Genomic DNA, 17,398 nt, shown 5'->3' on the forward strand with positions numbered 1-17,398 from the left:
CTTTGTAGAAAGCGGTTTCATCATTCCGTGCTCCTGCCCCGTTTCCCCCGCTCGCGCACACGGCCCGAGAAGAGCAGCCCGTGCGCTGGCGGAAAGGCGCGCGCCGGCACCAGGCGTTCCCGCTCGCGTGCGCCGAGCGGCTCCGGGGGGCCGGCTTGGCAGGGGTGCGGCTAGACCAGCTGCTCCTCTGTGAGGCTGATGCCTGCGCCCTCACAGCGAACACGGATTCTGCGAAATCGAGTGCCACGCTTACAGGGAGAGGTGCTGTGTGTGAATTCATAGGGTTAGGGAAGTCCTACAGCAGGAGGGAAGGGTGTAGTGAGACCTGGAAGGATGAACGCATCTCACCAGGCAGAGAGAGGACGTGGAATTCCAGGCCTAACGTGTGAATGGGAGTAGCAGCCGGGGGCCACTTCTGCTCTGCTGGAACTTTCAGGAAGAGAGGGGGCATGGACGACACATCTTGCAGAGGCTCCTTTCTACTCACCGGTGGGGGTGGGTGGGGTGTTCTTCCTGTGCCCTGCCCCGTAAGGACACACAGGCCGCCAGCTGCCCTCTTTACCACCTCACCCCTTCTCTGCAGCAGGAAGAAGAGCAATCTCCCCAACCCTGCGGTTCTCCCCCCGTGCGGCCTGCCCTCCGGGACCCCTTCTACACCTGGCCTCGGATGGAGACGGGCTGAGATGCAGGCCACAAAGAAGGGAAGGCGGTGAGTGAAGCCCCCGCCCAGTCTGCTGTCCCCTGCACCGAAACCGGGTGAGTGCCCTGAGGGGCCTGGGCCATGGCAGGTGCTCGACAGCGGCCCCAGAGCACATCTGGGATCCCTTTGCCATTCACAGGCTGGAGAACCTATTTCTGGGATCCGCATTCCTGGCCAGCTGGGGCAGGAATCCAGAAAGGCCAGCTTGCCCCACGCTTTTTCAATCCCAAGGGTCTTAGTGTTTGGGAGTGCAGGGACACAGCAGCAATCCTCATGTCACAGCTGGGAGAGGAGAGAAAGGAGTCCATGTGCCTGTCGGCCTGGGCACGGCAGACCTCCGGCGACTCCGATGGGCTCTGCTTCAGGAAGGTCCCCTGATGGTGTTGAGACCCAGACTGAGAACACTGAGTGCTGAAACAGGTATACAGGGCCTTGTGGGGACAGGGAAGGATGTGTCATGACAGGGACTGGTTTCTGCATTGCTGACCAAGGGGGTTGCTGGAGAGAGAGCTGACAAGCATTTAGCTGGAACAGTCAGGTAGTTAGCCTGTGGTCTGATGGGGGGCGCTGGGGGAAGACTGGTTAATGAAGCTGAGGCCACGAAGGTCAAGGAAACCATTGGAGAGTTTTAACCCAACTTGCTTTGTAAAAAAATTGAAGTGTCTTGTCAGTCCTTTAGGAAGAAAAGTTGGAGGAGAGATTTAGAGTCTAAAGAGAGGTGATAAAATAGGCCAGATTGGAGACAGTTCCTGGAGAGTCACTGAAACTTGGTGGGGGTGGGGAGGTTGGAGGGGGAGACCCAGGAAGAGTCCTGGAAACGCCACTGGGAGGAGGCCAGAGCCCACAGATGCTCGGACTTGTGCAGGCAGCTCTACCCTAGTGTTCCGGAACCTCAGTGGTACTGATCATGCTTTGGTGTGGGGCGCCGTCGCGCACTTACGGCTGGTTAGCAGCTCTCCCCCCCCCCCCCACCCATTGTCCCAGCTGTGCGGAAGTCCCCCCTAGCTGTGAAGGCCTGGTCTGCCAGGGGAGGGGAAGCCAGGAGAGTGGCTAAGACTGTACGGGATGTCCGGAGGAGGCAAGGGCTTAGCTGCAGGCCTAGGAAGTGCCATTTGCGGAGGAAGAGGGGCCACAGAGTATGGTTGCCGCAACTGGGAGGAAAAAGGAGCTCATCATCTGGTCCTGGGCGGGACCAGAAAAGGCTCGTTGGATTTGGTATCGGGGAAGTTGCTGGTGCCCAGGGTGGGAACAGACTCGGAGGTGGGTGGGTACAGCCGAGGGCCCGCCTGCAGCCAGTTGAAGGGGGAGAGGAGAAAGCAGAGCCGGGCCAGTATAGATTTCTAGGAAGCCTGGCTGAGCAGGACGGGGGGGGGGGGGGGTGTAGTTGGCCGGAAACTATGGGAGAACGAGCAAAGAACATGGGGCTTTGTTTTGGAAAACTCAGATCCTGGTTCCCACCACCTTTACACTTCCTCCTGGACTGTACTCTGTCGGGGCTGCTGGAAAAGTCCGTGAAAACACACGGTGGGCTGGGCGGACTGTGGAGCAGGCCCCATTGAACCCAAGAGCCTCTGATCTCCAGGGCCCTGGTTGGTAGTAAGTCCCAGGGGGAGGAGGCATCTTCCTCAGTCTCCCAGGAGAGCTGCCACCCTGTGTGCTCTGCACGGGGAGTGGCTGGTGGCGGCGTGCTGGCAAATCCAGCCTGGTGGCATGCGGGGAGAAAAGGTGGGCCCTGGGGGACAGAGTGAAGCAGGGGGCTCAGTGCTTGTCCACCCAGTGGCCGCACATACCTGGAGGGCAGCCGCAGGCCCTGGCCTGGCTCTGCCCTCTCTGTCCTCCACGCTGCCGTCTTTGCTGGTCAAGACTGCGTTACTGGGGCAGCTCCCCGGTGGGACCCTCACGAGGGGGAAGAGCTAGGCAGATGGTAGCTGCCGTTTAGAAGGTCTGTATTTTTATCTGTGAGCTTTAGTGTCCTCATGTGCCATGTGCGGGCACTGCCAGCCCTGGGGAGCAGATATGAGCAGGAGGAGTGGGATGTGTGCAAAGTGCCCAGTAAATTCTAAGGTTTAGAATTCGGCCCTCGCTTGGCACCCCCAGCGCACCACCTGCGGGGTCAGAGGGCCGGGCTAGAAGTTTCAGGTTCAGGAAACTTTCTGCACCGCTAGCAGAGAAGCAGCAGAGAGTCGTAAGGAAGGGCCAGGAGAACAGTCTGCGCTTGACCGTCTCCTTGGAGCGGCCGCTTCACTGAGCCAGAGCGGGTCCACGGCGGTTTTAAGACAGAAGCTTTTATTTGTATTCATCCAAGTGGAGAGAATGCAACATGTCAGGGCATTACAGACGAACCGCAGCAGCCAGATGAGAGGGTGAGTCTACGGCAGAGTCCGACAGTCAGTGCGAGGAGCCACAGTGTGGGCGCTGGGGTGGCACAGAGTCCCTTTGGATGAAGGCCAGGCATCTCTGGGCGAGGCACTGGTGACAGTCCACACATGCGGGCTGCTGCTTCAACCACGCTGCAGGTTTAAAGTTCAGAGTCCTACGTGTCATCATTGCCCCAGAGGGGAAGGACAATCCGTGGCGGCCGTGTTTGCCAATGTTTCTCAACATAATATACAACATAAAGTTATTGCCAAGAACTTTGCACTGCAAATTATACTATTTACACTTGCGTATTCAGAAAAAACAGTAAATAGATAGGTATTTTAAATTGTTACCTAAAAACTACCTTGGCCATCACCAGACCAGAGTGACAGTAAGCTACAGCCAGGAGTCCAATGTCATGTGTGTAACCGTGCAGTGGGAAAAGAAAAGTTTTCTACCCACAACTACACTCGGCCTTCTCCATGCCTCCTGCCTTTCCCCACCCCGGGCTGAGGCTGAGCAGGGCCACCTTACTCCTGCATGAGGGAAGCCCCTTCTCGAACAGTCCTGGTCCTCAGTCTGGAACTGGCCGCTTCCTCCCCAGACCAGGCTACCCTTCCTACTCTGCTTGGAGTGGTAACGAGTCATACAGGCCCCTCCGCGAATGCTACGCGGCGCGCAGACCAGCGTGTGGGGCTGTGGAGCGAACAGGCTGAGCCGGGCCCATCAGCCTCACTGCTCCTAGAAGTGCCCTCACCCTCATTAGGACAGAGCCCGTCCTGTCCCGTCCTCTCGAAGGTGTGGCTGGGGCCCCACTGGCCACTCTGGCCAGCAGACCGCGCCCGGGGGAAAGGCCTGAGCTCAGAAACACTTCGGGCTACGAAAGCAAGGCAAGCCCCGCCAAGGGCTGAAGCAGATGAGACCTGCCCGACAAAGGTGGCTCGTGCCTTACTAGAAACTCACCCGAAGCCGGGGGGGGGGGGGGGGGCACAAAGGCAGAGGACGCCCACCTCAAGTCCGCGTTCACTTTGCTTCCCATAGCCCCTGGGAAGGAAGTGCATCCGAGGGTGGGAGACGGCACAGGAGCCAGCCAGAGCCACCTGCCCTGGACTCGGGGGCCCTGAGGTTGCCTGTCAGTGGTCTCCCCAGCGGGGTTTCTAGACACAGGCTGTCTGGAGAGCTTCGTCTCCGAGAAAGGGAGCAAGAAATGACTGGCCCCGCCGCTGAGAAACCACGGCAACCAGTGAGCTCGGAGTGCTCCCTCGACGGAGGAGGGGTGCAGTGTGAACCCCGCCTGACTGCACAGGGCTGGTCTGAGCACGAGACGCTGTCCTGGGCAGGGAAAGGGACGCATCTAATGGCGGCACTTCTGACACGACAGGGGAGAAGAGGTATTTGGGGAATCGGCTTGCCCGGCGGCATTCCAGTTACAGCTCGTGTGGGTGTCCTCAGGACCCCAGGGCTCAGTGCCACGGACGATGTACTCCGCGAGGCCAGCACAGTGACACGTCTCACAGAAGGAGCCCGCCTGGAGCAACGCGTCTCGCCCCTGACACACAAATTCCCACGCCGGAGGTGGGGAGCAGTGCTGAGCCCAGAGAAGACGGGGGAAGAGGCTGGACACAAGAAGTCACATGTGGAGAACGGACCTCTTTAAGGGTCTTCTGAGTGATCTAAAACTCCTATCTGTCCCTACCCCTAATTTCCATGAGCAACAACAAAAATCTGACTTTACAGAACAGCGGAAATATTTAGGTTAGAGTCCAAAAAAAGAAGAAAAGCCTTCTGACCATCTGTGTCCCTAAGCGGGAAAATGGCATCAAGCCTGCGCTCGTGGGGCTAGGAGAGGGCAAGCGCCTGGGCCAGGCTCCAGCTCCAGAGGGGACTGTGGTGCCTGACTGACACGCGCTCCCTCTGAGGCCTGAGCTGCCTGAGGAAAGGCCAACACCTGGCATCACAGCCAGGCCCACGTTTGTCCTTTCCTTTCCATGAGCCCAGAAATGCTTCTGGAAAAAGCATTTTCTGCTCCTCAGAAAAGTTACCCACCTACTATCAGAACACGATCGCCCCCTCCCCCAAGCCCCAAAAAGAGACAAGACCAGGTCCAAAGTCTAAAAGGCACGGCCTCCACGAAAGGGAGCCTGACCAAGGGAGCCTGACCAGCCCCAGGCCAGCTTCCAACAGGCCTTGGAGGCACAGCTTTGATCATAACTTCCTTCCATAACCTTCCCCTGGTTCCCAGCACTGACGAGACAAAGCTTCACTCCACAGGCAGCATGCGGTGTTCGTAGGTTTCCAGGGGTTTCCTAGCACCACCTGCCCAGGGTAGCACCCAACTCCTCACCTCCAGTCTGGGGCTCCAGAGGACCAGGGTGCGGGCAGACCATGTGCAAAAAAGCACCTGCAGCTTCGGGGCCTCCGGCGGGTGCCTTCCCTTCTGAGAGCTGCCGGGGAGCCTCGCCTACCGCCACAGGCCTGCTGGGGGCTCGGTGAGGGCGCGTGTGCGGGCACGCGGGTCAGGCCCTGCCACGGCAGCTCCTGTCACTGCACGGGAAGCACACAGCCCCCTCCTCCCCAAAGGAGGATGAGGGCGGCTTCCAGCCCCCGGACTTAGCACCTCTCCGATGCTCCACTACAGCAGCTCCCTTCCCCTGCCCAGAAACTTCGGGGCGGGAGGGGGATCTGGAAAGCAGAAAGCACTACATACATTATAGTCGTTTTCATTGCCCCAACTACATCGAGCACCTTGGGGCAGGCACCACGAGTGACTCCCTGCACTGTCCCCCATACCCAGTGGAAGGCCTGGCCTCAGGCAGCCTGTGATACACCCGGCAGGGCTGGCTTTAGCCTGTGACACACATACATCTTGCCTCAGGAGTGTGCGGGCTTCTTGAGAGTCCCGTCACGTGGGCTGGCTGCACGCAGACAGGAAGAGAGTCCTGCCTAGAAGCCCTCCTGCCCCGAACTCAATTCTGCAGAGGGAGGGAGCTCATTTTTACCCTCACACACCAAGGCCCCAGGCCAAACTCTAATTCTGGCTTGAGACCGAATGTTCAGTTTGTCTTGCCCTGGCCAATGGTCTTTAGGACAGCAAGAGCGAAAAAGCCTGGATGTGGAGGATTTTATCAAGCCCTGCCCAAAGTGGGGGTACTCCCTGCCCCCTAAAGCCAATGGCCAGAAAGACCCAAGTCTCTTGTCCTCTCATTCCCACTTGAATACCAACTCTAACCAAACTCTTGCCCAAAAAGCCCAGACGAAATACAGATACCATTTGTGACCACAGATCTGGTATTCCGCGACAAGAGTGATGGATCTAAAAGGCATCTGTGATGAGTTTACCATCTTGCACACAACCTCTCCCTGGCTCCCGAGCGCCCGGAGAACGAGGTCCCACGCTCTTTGGCCCGGCACTCAGGGCCCTTCCCAGGCTGGGCCCCATGTGCCCGCGTGACAGCGCGGTTCCTGGTGTTCCACACACACACCCTCTCCTCTCCAGAGCAGCTTCCTTCCTATGGCTCTCCTGATTCACCCTTACCTTACCCTTTCTCTCCTCGGGGCCCCTGTCACCTTGGACTTCCCTGAGCGCCATTCTGCTCTGTATTTAGCTGTCACCTGTCAATGCACCCGCCGCCCCTGCCACTCCCGCCGACACACACACTCAAAACCCGTGATCCTTCTGGGCCAGGACCGCACCTTCCTCCTCAGCGCTCACACAGGACAGACGCTCTCAGGAAGCCCTGGCGGGAACGTGGACAGGCCAGGCAGCAGAAGGAAGGAAGTTCCCAATCATGAATAAGCCAAGGGGTGAGCAGTCGGTCTCCACAGTCTAAGACAGGCTGGCAAAACACGGCCCACTACGCGTTGCGCTGGTTTGTTTAAGTACAGTTGGTGGGGTCACAACTACGCTGTGTGTAGCACCGTCTCTGGCTGCTCTTGTGCTCCCACAGCCTTATTAGGATGCACACAGGTGATACTAAGGTGGCCTGCTGGGACAGAAAGCCAGGCCGCTTGTCGTTAAGAGACACTGGGCCCTGGGGTCCTGGCCACCCCAAAGGCTGCAGGGGTCTGCGTCTCTGAGCACCTGCAACCTTTCATAGCTCTGCCCTGAAGGTTCAAAACTGCAGCTGCCTCTTTAACCTTAATCCCCAGCAGAGCTGCAGAAGTCACAGGTGCAGAGACCCACCTGACGCCGCGGTCCTGCGTGTCACCCGTCCGGGACAAGCCCCAGGTGGCAGGCCTGAGCTGACGTCACACGTGCTGTTCTTCCCCTCTGTAAAGTCCTCCGTAAAGCCAGTCCCACCAGCTACAGACCATGTTCCACAGATGCTAAATCCAGACTCAGCGGCCAAGAACCCAAGCTCCAGACCTTGCCCAGGTAAAGAAACCAAAACATTGCTTTAAAAAACACACACACAAAACAGAAGGCCTCTGCTCGAATGAACACCCCGTATTTGTCACTCCCTCTGACTGGCGAACCCGGCAGGGCAGACGTGTGGGAACGCTTGAGGAAAGGGAAAGATGCTGACCGGCCGCGTGCAACCCTGCCTGTCTACTGCCAGAGGGCACAGGAGGCCTTACGCCTCACCCAGCGAGGACTGGGGCCGACCGAACTCCCACTCCCCAGCTCAAAGGAGATGGCCTTTGCCACACTGCCACCCCTCTCCTGTCAACTCCCTGCCCTGCCAGCACCTTCTTCCCTCCCCCACCTTCGCCATCTTGGCCCCAAGTACCACTGTCCTCTCAGTGACCTACTGAAGAGAAGCCCAGGAGAAGTGCTTGGGCAGTGCCCCCCCCCACTACCCTTAGGACACTGTGGTGCCCTGGCCCCCTCCTGGGTGCCACCACGTCCATCCTCCCACTCAGTGGGGGCGAGGAGCCCGGCCTGTGCAGAGACCCCATTCTTGCATCTGTGGCGGCCTCTGCCTCCCACCTCCGGTCCTTCCTCATCCAACTGTCCGAATCAACCCTCCAGAATTCTCTCACCATTTTAGAAGAGGATGATCACTGAAGGGCACAGTACGCAGGACCTTCCCCCAACTGACTCCAAATTACACATCTCATCTGTCACCACCCTTCTGACCATCCTAGTTCCCATGAGGAAGTAACTTCATGCTGCTCCAGGCCATGCCCTTTCCGCGCACACCATGGGCTGCCACCCCCCCAGCCCCCGCTCTGCCACACCAGCCCTTTCTTCAAAGCTCTCCTCACGACCCTCCTGGCGGACTCCCACCCAGCTCGGGTGGCCATCCTGGGGTGGGGAGACTCTGGCACTCCAGTCAGAGCCGCTCAGGTCCTCAGCCCTCACAGGCCTGGCTCCTGCACTGAGCGGAAGGCCCGCCAGAGGTTTTGCCAACCACAGAAGACGGCTCCGATCTGTTCAGACGCCCGGGCAACGCCTCTCTCTTCCCATGGACTCCTCTCGGGCAGCACGCTCACCTTCTTCTCTGCTGTCTGAGCCGAAAACCCTCCCATGTTCTCCAGCTGTTCCTTCTGCCCCACCACAGAGCCTGGTACGCAGCAGCAGGAGACAGTGAAGATTTCTCAACAAATCCGTATGTCCAAGAGGGGAGAAGTGCTCTCGAAAGTGTCCCCATAGGCATCAGTGTTCCTTCCAAACCTGATATCCCATGGAAGGAATTCCTCTGCACTATGCCAACAGCTTGCTTAAATGTTCCTGGTACCATGGGCTCCATTTCTCACCATACGTAATCTCCCAGGGCAGCCCGGTCATCATGGGAAGCACACGTTAGCCCAAAATGCCCAACTGGCTTTCTATAACCATCCTTACCCTTCTAGAGCCACATACAAGTAAACAGAACCCTTTAAAATAGCAAAGGGGTAAGTCCTCCCCTTCCTCAACCTTAGTGAATCTCATTTTGAGGGGCTTTCAGCTTTCCAGAGTTCCCCAGGTGCCACTTTCCAGAGGTTTCTCACGTCCTAGATGTCCACAATATTTTCCTTATGTAGCCTCTAGGGACATGAGGGTGTTAGAAAGCTGAGCAACTTCTAAGACCATCTCCATAATGGAAGGGTCCAACAAGATCCCAGCATCAGAGCACTTGGGCACGTGTCACTGTGAGGGGGACTCCTGTGGTCGGAACAGACACTGAAGGCCTAGGCAGGGACAGATGACAGCCAAAATGCCGGTGAAGCTGAATACACAAAGTACAACCCTAACCGCACCCCGGACCTCCCCCCCCACCGGCCCCTGGGGGGTCTCCAACAGCCATCACTGACTTGCACATGGTTGCAGAGTCCAGTTACAGAGCAAAAAAGATGGTGCGAAACAGATGGAGCTGAGGCTAACCTGTCCGTCCCCTGGCCCGGGGCGAGCTCAGGAACAGTTCTCCAAGGGAACCAGACCAGTAAGCCTGAAGTCGGGATCCTTTTCTCCCCACATGGCAGGGGGTATGAGAAGGAGGGGGAGCGTAGGTTTCTGCTTATTTTGTTTCCAACCACAAGGGATCTACTCCAGGAGCTGGAAGGGAGGTCCGTGGAATGCATCACAGCACCGAGGGGAACCGGCAGCCCCGCGGGTTTACTGGGGCGGGCAGCAGCGCCCCGCAGGGACACAAAGCACCAGTACTGCGCACGGTGAGTGCTCTCAGGCCAGGGAGCCGAGCTGGGCTGGTGGCAGGGCTGTGTAATTTGGGGCAGGTCATTGTGGCTAAGCCTCCATTTCCTCCTCTGTAAAAGGAGATCATTTCTGGGTCCCAGAATTGTGGTGTCATTTAAATCTCATCTCTAAGAAAGGGCTTCTGTTAACTCCAAAAACAGTGGAAGACATGTTATTTCTTCTGTGTGGTTAAAAACTCACTTATTAGGAGCCACAGGGTTTTGCCACAGACAAGCTGGGTGGCTTGGCGAGGTCTGTGGGCTTCCGCATCCTGGTCCGCGTGGTGGAAACGACAGCCCGCGCTGCAGCTTCTCCAAACCGCAGGAGTGGCACAGGACGCGGCGTGGCCCCTGGGAAAGAACTGCTAAGGGAGCGATGGCACAGGTGCTCACCCTGCTCACACACAAGTCACTGTTCTGGAACTCAGGCAACCTGGGTTTAAAACTGTTCCTTCTTCCTGCTCCCCTCCAGCATCATGGCAGACAGCACAGAGAAACGGCCTACTGCCAAGGACCATGCCCTGTGGTGAGGGAGAACTGTTCTGCCCCGGAGAGGATTCGGTCTCCATCCCCAGGCAGAGACCCAAGTGGCCATCATCAGCAAAGGAGCCAGCAGCCGGGTGTGTAGCAATGGGAGAAGGGACAGGGCGGCCGAGTGGCTCACAAGACCTCCAAGCCACCCCAGTGGGGATCACCAATCACGGCCCAGCTGGGGTTGTGGGGGGGGCCGCCTGCGACTTTCAGGCTGGCAGCCTGACCTGAAGCCTTGACTGGGAAAGTCCGGCTGATCAGGACAGGCCACTGCCACCTGCCACTCTCCCAGGACCCCTCAAACCTGGGCTGCCAGCACCTGGGCTCCTCTTCCTTTTACCCCATAACTCAAAACCTCACCAGGCTCAAATCTTCTAAGCAATCCTATGGTAATAAACCATTAGCTAAATGCAAGCAAAGACCTCAAGTGCTCATTGATATTCAAACAGAAAAACAAGCTTGAAGTACAACAGCTTCCTTTGTTTAAAATGCAGCCACACCTTAGTCTTCTAGCCTATCTTTCCAGTTTATTAAACAACCTTATCCAATTGGTCTAACAGAAAATAGCCCTAAAAGCCCAGGATATCTGGTCCAGAACAACCTCAAGTCAGAGAGCCTGGCTTCAGCACCCAGAGGCCCCGATCGGCCCGGCCCACTGGCCGCGCACCCCCTTCCTGCCACACAGTGCTGCCCTCGCCTTCGTCCAGACCGCGCCCGCTGCGTGCATGGTGTGATGGAAAGTGGCTTTAGCATCGAACACAGTGGGGCTTCATTCCTAACTCTAGTGCTTAACTCTGAGCCTCGGTCTCTTCTGCTGTAAAATAAGAATCCTACCTCCAAGAAGCTTGTTGGAGAAGAATGTCCGAGTGCCTGGCCCACACAAGAGAGTATTTGAGCATTTCTTCCTTTTCTTTCTTCTGTTCCTTCAATCTACCGCTGCCCCCAGCCCAAAATAACTTAAACGGAAGGCTATTATTGGCTTCATTCCCTGAAAACATTTAGCGTGGAGATTATAAAACATTAGGTGGAGACCATTCATCCCAACCTTCCGCAGGATCCAGGCAGGTGAAATCAGACCAAGACTGAGAGCCTGGGCCCTGAGGCAGTGCTAAGAGAACGCCCGCTCCGCAGCCAGGCTAATGTTACCTCCTGTGGACCAGAAGCAGCCAAGGAGGTACCTTCATACATCTCCCGCTGGGACGCGCTAACCAGTCTCCCTTAAGCTGCCTGGGCAGATGACTCCCCCCAATCCCCCGCCCCAGCAAAGGCAGCACAGTTTGCAGAAAAGGCAAAGTTCTGCCAAGTAAAGACCAAGACCCTCCTTAGAAGGACCAAGTTAAAACTGACTGGTCAAGGCGGAAGGGGTGGTGGCAGGGGAGAGGGGGAAAGAAAATAGAAAAGAAAGGCCCTCCCTCAACCTTGGCTCAGTGAGGCAGTGATTCCTCCAAAACAGCCACAGCTGTGGAACGCGGTGGCTTCTGCCAGGACATTAGTTAGGAGTATCTCTTGGGTTCAAGAAAAGCCTTCCGCTTTGGGGCTACAGTGAGAGAGTAGGTCTCTGGAGTTTCCCCTGGAGCTGGGGGCTGCTGAGGCCCCTCCTCTTTCACTTACCATTGCAAACAATAAATGCCTTTGGTACAATTAGAAGAAAAAAAAAACCCTCTTGACTATCATGCAAGTCTATCTTATTTACCTTTAAAGGTAATGCTCAGTCCCTGTCTATACAGTTTTTATAAACTTAGAGCGTCACAGAATTCAACCTAAAAAAAAAAAAGAGAACTCATTGTGTAATCCCCACCCAGCGTTCAGTACCACCTGCTCAGGGACAGGGCCGCACGCTCCCACCCTCGGGGCAACCAAAGCCTGCACGGAGAGACCGGGAGCTGTATAACCGATGGCGCCCGTCTGACCATCTACGCGTCTTTCCTTTTCCAAAAAGAGAAAGAGATGGATGGACAGGCAGACGTGTTTTTTCTAAGATTCACACACACGGGAGGCCTCATGTGGTGACGAGTGCCAATTTGTTCCAAAGCGCTAAAGCAGACTGGGAGAGAGAGGCTGCAGGAATGCTGTGCAGAGAAGCATCGGCCTGCCAGACTGACTTCTAGAGAAGTCAGTGGCCTTCAAGGCATGCCACCCAGGCTCCTCTTTCTGTGGTTTATAACAACTTGCTTTCTACCTGCCAAACACTGGCGAGCTCTGGATGTTGGCTTCCCATGCTCGCTGCAATCACACACCCCTTGTTCTTATTAATGCACTGGGAAGAAAGCTGGAATCAGCAGGTTGATATTCTAAGCTCAGCCCTTTTGAAGTTCTAAGCACACTTACAGCCCCAAGCAAGTATTTCCAACTCCCTGGCAGGAGACCGGCCAGTGATTTCACCACCACCACAGAAACGCGAGCATTTTCAGTCAGCACAGATCTGCAGCGACCTCCCCACACTACCTCTCCCGCTAAGTGTTTGCTTTATGCTTCCTGTTTAGTCCCCAGATGCCAGGAGTCCTCTCTCAAAGTGTGGGAGCACCCCAAACCTATAAATACCAAGGAACCAAGGCCGCTCCCCCTGAGCAGGCCACGCACTGGCTTCTCCCCTACCTGCCGGCACAGTCTTGCTGCCTCCCTCATGGACCTTCTGTCCCTTCAGCCAACCGTGATAGGAACTGTCAACATTTCCTGAGTACTTACTGTGCACCAGGTACTATGCCACTAATTCACTTACGTGAATTAACTCATCTAATCCCCAAGCCTCATGGGAATTTGCTGGAGGGAGAGAAATGCTTTGGCCCAGATTCCCACACGGTTTCTACCCCCTCTTTCTAGCTATGCTGTAAAGCTTACATAACCTAATTTGCAGTATGGAGCTATTTTTTAAAAATCTCCAAGGATCACTGCATCAAGTATCAATGGAAGCTGTTAGCTCCCACCTAAAATGATAATGTGGGAAAGGACATCTATTCTTTCAGCGAACTCAACTTCCGTTCTGGAGGATGGGGATGAGGAGGGGAGGAGAAAGCTTCCTGCGGACGGACGCGCTCCCTGCGCTGCGTCCCTGCGCTGCGTGCGCTCCCGCTGGGGGCACCGCGTCCCCGCAGGAGGCAGTACTGGACTCTGGCCGGTACTCGCTGGCTCCCTGTCTCCCTTCCAGGCCTCCTGGTAACACTGAGAAAGCTCTGGTCACTGCAGGGCATCAGATCCTTATCGTTTGCAAGTACAAATACAGCAGGACATTTCTTGCTCTGAGGACTTCAAAGAGACCCTGCCCCCTGCTCCCCCTAACCCCACCACCCCCAGGACGCACAGGCCTGTGCTGAATGGGAGGTACAGGAGGACCATTCACAGAGCAGCTCGTTTTCAGCTTTAACTGCTCCTAATGTCCCTAGTTCCTCTGGCTCTGGATTGCTAGAAATCTAACTGCTGGGGGGCATGGGGGGGGGGCGCATCTGCAAATCTTAGTTCATTCCCCTCCCTACTGAAGATCTGCCTCCACTGCAGTTATTAAAGAAATCTCACAAACAGGTAAGTTATAATGAATGATGATTATAAGGGTAAAATTCCCCTCACTTGTCATCGAAAAAATGGTGTCAGCGTTTAAAGCAACCACTCTGGTCTCTGCTATACTATAAACACTGCTTTAAAGGACTGGAATAGGGCGCCTGGGTGGTTTTGTGGGTTAAGCCTCTGCCTTCGGCTCAGGTCATGATCTCAGCGTCCTGGGATCGAGCCCCACATCGGGCTCTCTGCTCAGCGGAGAGCCTGCTTCCCCCTCTCTCTCTGCCTGCCTCTCTGCCTACTTGTGATCTCTGTCTATCAAATAAATAAATAAAACTGCTTTAAAGGACTGGAATATTTGCTCTTCATTTCATTCCATTCACTTACTCGGAGAGAGGTCCATGAACATAAACCAGAGTTGGTTTCAGGCTCTCAAAACTGCCAGGGAAATATTTAAAATGAGATTTCCAAATGATGACCAGTTTAGTGATATCAGAGGGCCTACATTATTAAATAATTTATAAACTACTAACCAAGTTAATTATCTTTTGACACTGCTAATGCATCATTTGTCTCCCAACCTAGGAAGTTTATAATCGGCCCAATTCCACCAACAAGACGACTCTCAAACTTGAAATGTTTTCACTGGGCAGAGACACTGTTTCGCTAGTACCCAGAGAAGGACCTGGCACATCATGGGCACCTCGGCTGCTCGATAAGGACTGGAATGTATGTAGTACTAGTCAGCTAGACCTCATACAACCGTCTATAGATGCCAAAACCACATTCGACGTAAGACAGATTTTGTACGGGGAAAACAATGTTCCAGCAACCTTCAAAGTTAGTATTAACAAGAAAACTGCTACTTAGAGACATATAAAACATGAAATTCATTTTAATCTCTATATATCAAATATGGCCTCAGCAAAGAACATCTAGCACATGTGAAATGTATTTGTGGGACACACTAAATGAAGCAGACCCTTACTAAAATATTTGGCCTAACCCTCCCATCTTTTAAATGAACCCCACGATGGCTGAGTCAGGTGGGAAACCAATCGTCTAGCTGCCTAACCTGGAAGAGGCAGATAGAAGAACTGCCTTCCGTCTATTTGGTCTCTGCAAACTGGGTATTTACCATTCTGAGTCTTGCCAAAAGTTGGTTCTGCAAATAGCTTAACTCAGTTAGTTACATATTCTTCCATAGTTACCTTAATATTTTGGTTTTTTTGATTGTTTTCTATTGCTTTTTCTTTTTATGGCTTCTTGCTACTGTTGTATAGGGCATACAACACAGATCAGAGATTTTCATTTCTCAGAAAAATTTCTCTCCTTGAGAAATTGGCACTTTGATCCTCCGTTTGTGTAACAGCTACGCATAAATGGGTCCTACCAGCAATGTTACCAACCTCGCGGCTTATAAAATTCCAGCACTTTGGCCAAAAGAGTGCCCTGACGTTCAAGTCTTCTTAGGTGAACTCTTCCCACCACCAAATTCTTTTATTTAAACAGCTCCATGTGTGTAATTCACATACATGTAATATCGTAAGTTTCTACACACATATACACATTTAACTCGTAAAAGTGAAATGTCTCTCTTGAATAAAAAGTAATTACAAGGGTATTAAAACAAATGCTGAAAATAACTATTTTACATTTAGATCATAAAAATTTTAAAGGTAATATGATGACAGAAGACCTAAGAGATCAAATACATCCTGTATGATTGTCATATATGCACGTTGTGTTCATTGACTTTTAGTTATTTTTCTCTTTAATCAGAAAATAAAAGAGCTTACCTTTGTTTACTGAGACCACAGCTTACAGTCACTAGATCTCAGCCTATTTTATACAAGTGATATGGCTACGAAGGTCCGAGGAGAACGAGAATAAAGTGAGATAAACGTGCTGAAAACTGCTTAAAAGTATTAACCTGAAATACACAGAGGGTCCAACACCAGTTTTAAAAATACATTAACGAGGTATTCCCAGCTCTTCAATTAATAACGGTGACTGACTGATTCATGATTTTCAAACATTCACCCGAATTTTAAAAAAAGAAGGAAAGGCTAATAGCAGAAAAATCTATCAGTGGTTTGTTCCCAGGTTAACGGTTTCAGAGAGACTACAAACGACTCGGGACCCCTTGCTGCACGCACCATGCACTGCATCTAGTCAGCATGAGGTATGTTGGGAATCTACTAGACCAATTACCTTGCACAAGAGAGGAGGTGGTCCTGCAGCCGGAAGAGACCGGGGCTGCAGGCCACAGCCCTGGCTGGGCGCCGGCCCCCATGCAAAGAATATGGCTTCAAGGAGGACCCCTATCTCTGAGAAATTATAATAGCGCTAACTGACGCAGTCAGGAATGCAACTACCCAATTTATGTGCTACAAAAGTCTAAAAACTGTCGGGAGATAGCACAGCTCACACACGGAGTCGAAGTTCTACATTGGTCTGTAAACTCCCTGACAAGAGACTACTCTAGGAGGGGTTAAGTACATATTGCTAGGTTCCCAAAGGAAAAGTTTTAAAACAGACACCGTGGCTTTGAATAAAGTATTGCTCTTCTTTAAAATGCTCAGTCATTGCTTTCCAAAAGAAGGTGTCAGAGTGGTGTATCTGAAAGCTGGAAAGCCTCAGGGGGTCACAATGCTCTTAAGACCAAGACAGAAATTGCCATTTCAAGCCAGACAACCTGATGGTTCTAGAAGTCAGAGAAGAAATCTTGAGGGCCCAAGTGAATAATAAGTGGCGCGACGCTCAGAGGCTGGCAATAGGGGCTGTCAATGAAAAGACCGCCTACAGTGGAGAAAAGAGCAGAGAAGCAACACTTGGTGTTAATGTCACAGAATTGGGTGAAGCCAAGAGCTTCATTTATATTTCTCTGCTCTTTCAGCTGTAAGTGGAATTTTCATTACAAAATGGAGGGGTGGGGAGGGCAGAAGGGGGGGAGGGGGACACTTAATTCATTACAAAATTTCAACAGTTGAACTTGCATGGTTACCACTTCTAACAAAGGACTGACAGCTCAATTATTTTAAGTAAAGCAGAGAAATGTAAAAGTTTGCAGCAACTGGGCAGGTTTACAACATGGTTAGTAACTTCCAACAAACAACAAAATTTAAAAAAAAAAAAAAAAAAGACTTGGTAGAAACCATTTGAAATGACTGCCATCATGTTGGAAAACAGCACAGCTCCCTTTGCACCACCATAGAGGGGTTAAATTATGAAGCTGAGTCAGCTACTTCAAAAGAATTTTCTAAAGAGAAATCTCCAGAGAGATTCCAACTTGGAATGCAAATTTGACAATCAATTTCAAGTAACAATCCGGCTGCGGCTGCCAATTAATAATATTCCAAACACAGAGAGGACTATTGTAAATATTGAATTAATAAAAACTGGACACTACCAGCCATGCTTTTTCTTCTCAGTGATGGCTCTGTTTCATCCATAGGTCAGCAAAATGAATCAATGAAACATGAAAATCCCAGCTGCAATGGGCCCTCAGGTTTATGTCTAGCCACTAATGCACAGGATGAGAATGGTAAGTTCACAGCTATTTCTAGCAAGTGATGAGGTTTTATTAAAGTATCACCCACCACTAATAAAGACTAAAGGTCAAGGAGCAGAAGTAACAAGCCACTGTGTAATAAATCCACATCTGAGAAGTGACACTAACTTTTATTTTAAATTGCCCGTCTC

At 53.0% G+C, this 17,398-nt stretch overlaps 1 protein-coding gene across 1 annotated transcript in view; it reads right to left on the minus strand.

Annotated features, from left to right (window-relative positions):
- Positions 1-2,968: 2,968 nt before the first annotated feature.
- LOC101675217 (spermatid perinuclear RNA binding protein) overlaps positions 2,969-17,398 on the minus strand; it is a 145,415-nt gene continuing 130,985 nt past the window's right edge. The window contains exons 18-19 of the transcript XR_006607427.1: positions 15,493-15,626; positions 2,969-3,210 (exon numbers count right to left, since the gene is read on the minus strand). The gene's annotated coding sequence lies outside the window, so the exon portion shown is untranslated. The remainder of the gene's footprint in view (positions 3,211-15,492; positions 15,627-17,398) is intronic.

Source organism: Mustela putorius, unplaced genomic scaffold (genome assembly GCF_011764305.1).
Source record: "Mustela putorius furo isolate JIRA1106 unplaced genomic scaffold, ASM1176430v1.1 tig00000596_pilon_pilon_pilon, whole genome shotgun sequence".
Classification (NCBI taxonomy): domain Eukaryota; kingdom Metazoa; phylum Chordata; class Mammalia; order Carnivora; family Mustelidae; genus Mustela; species Mustela putorius.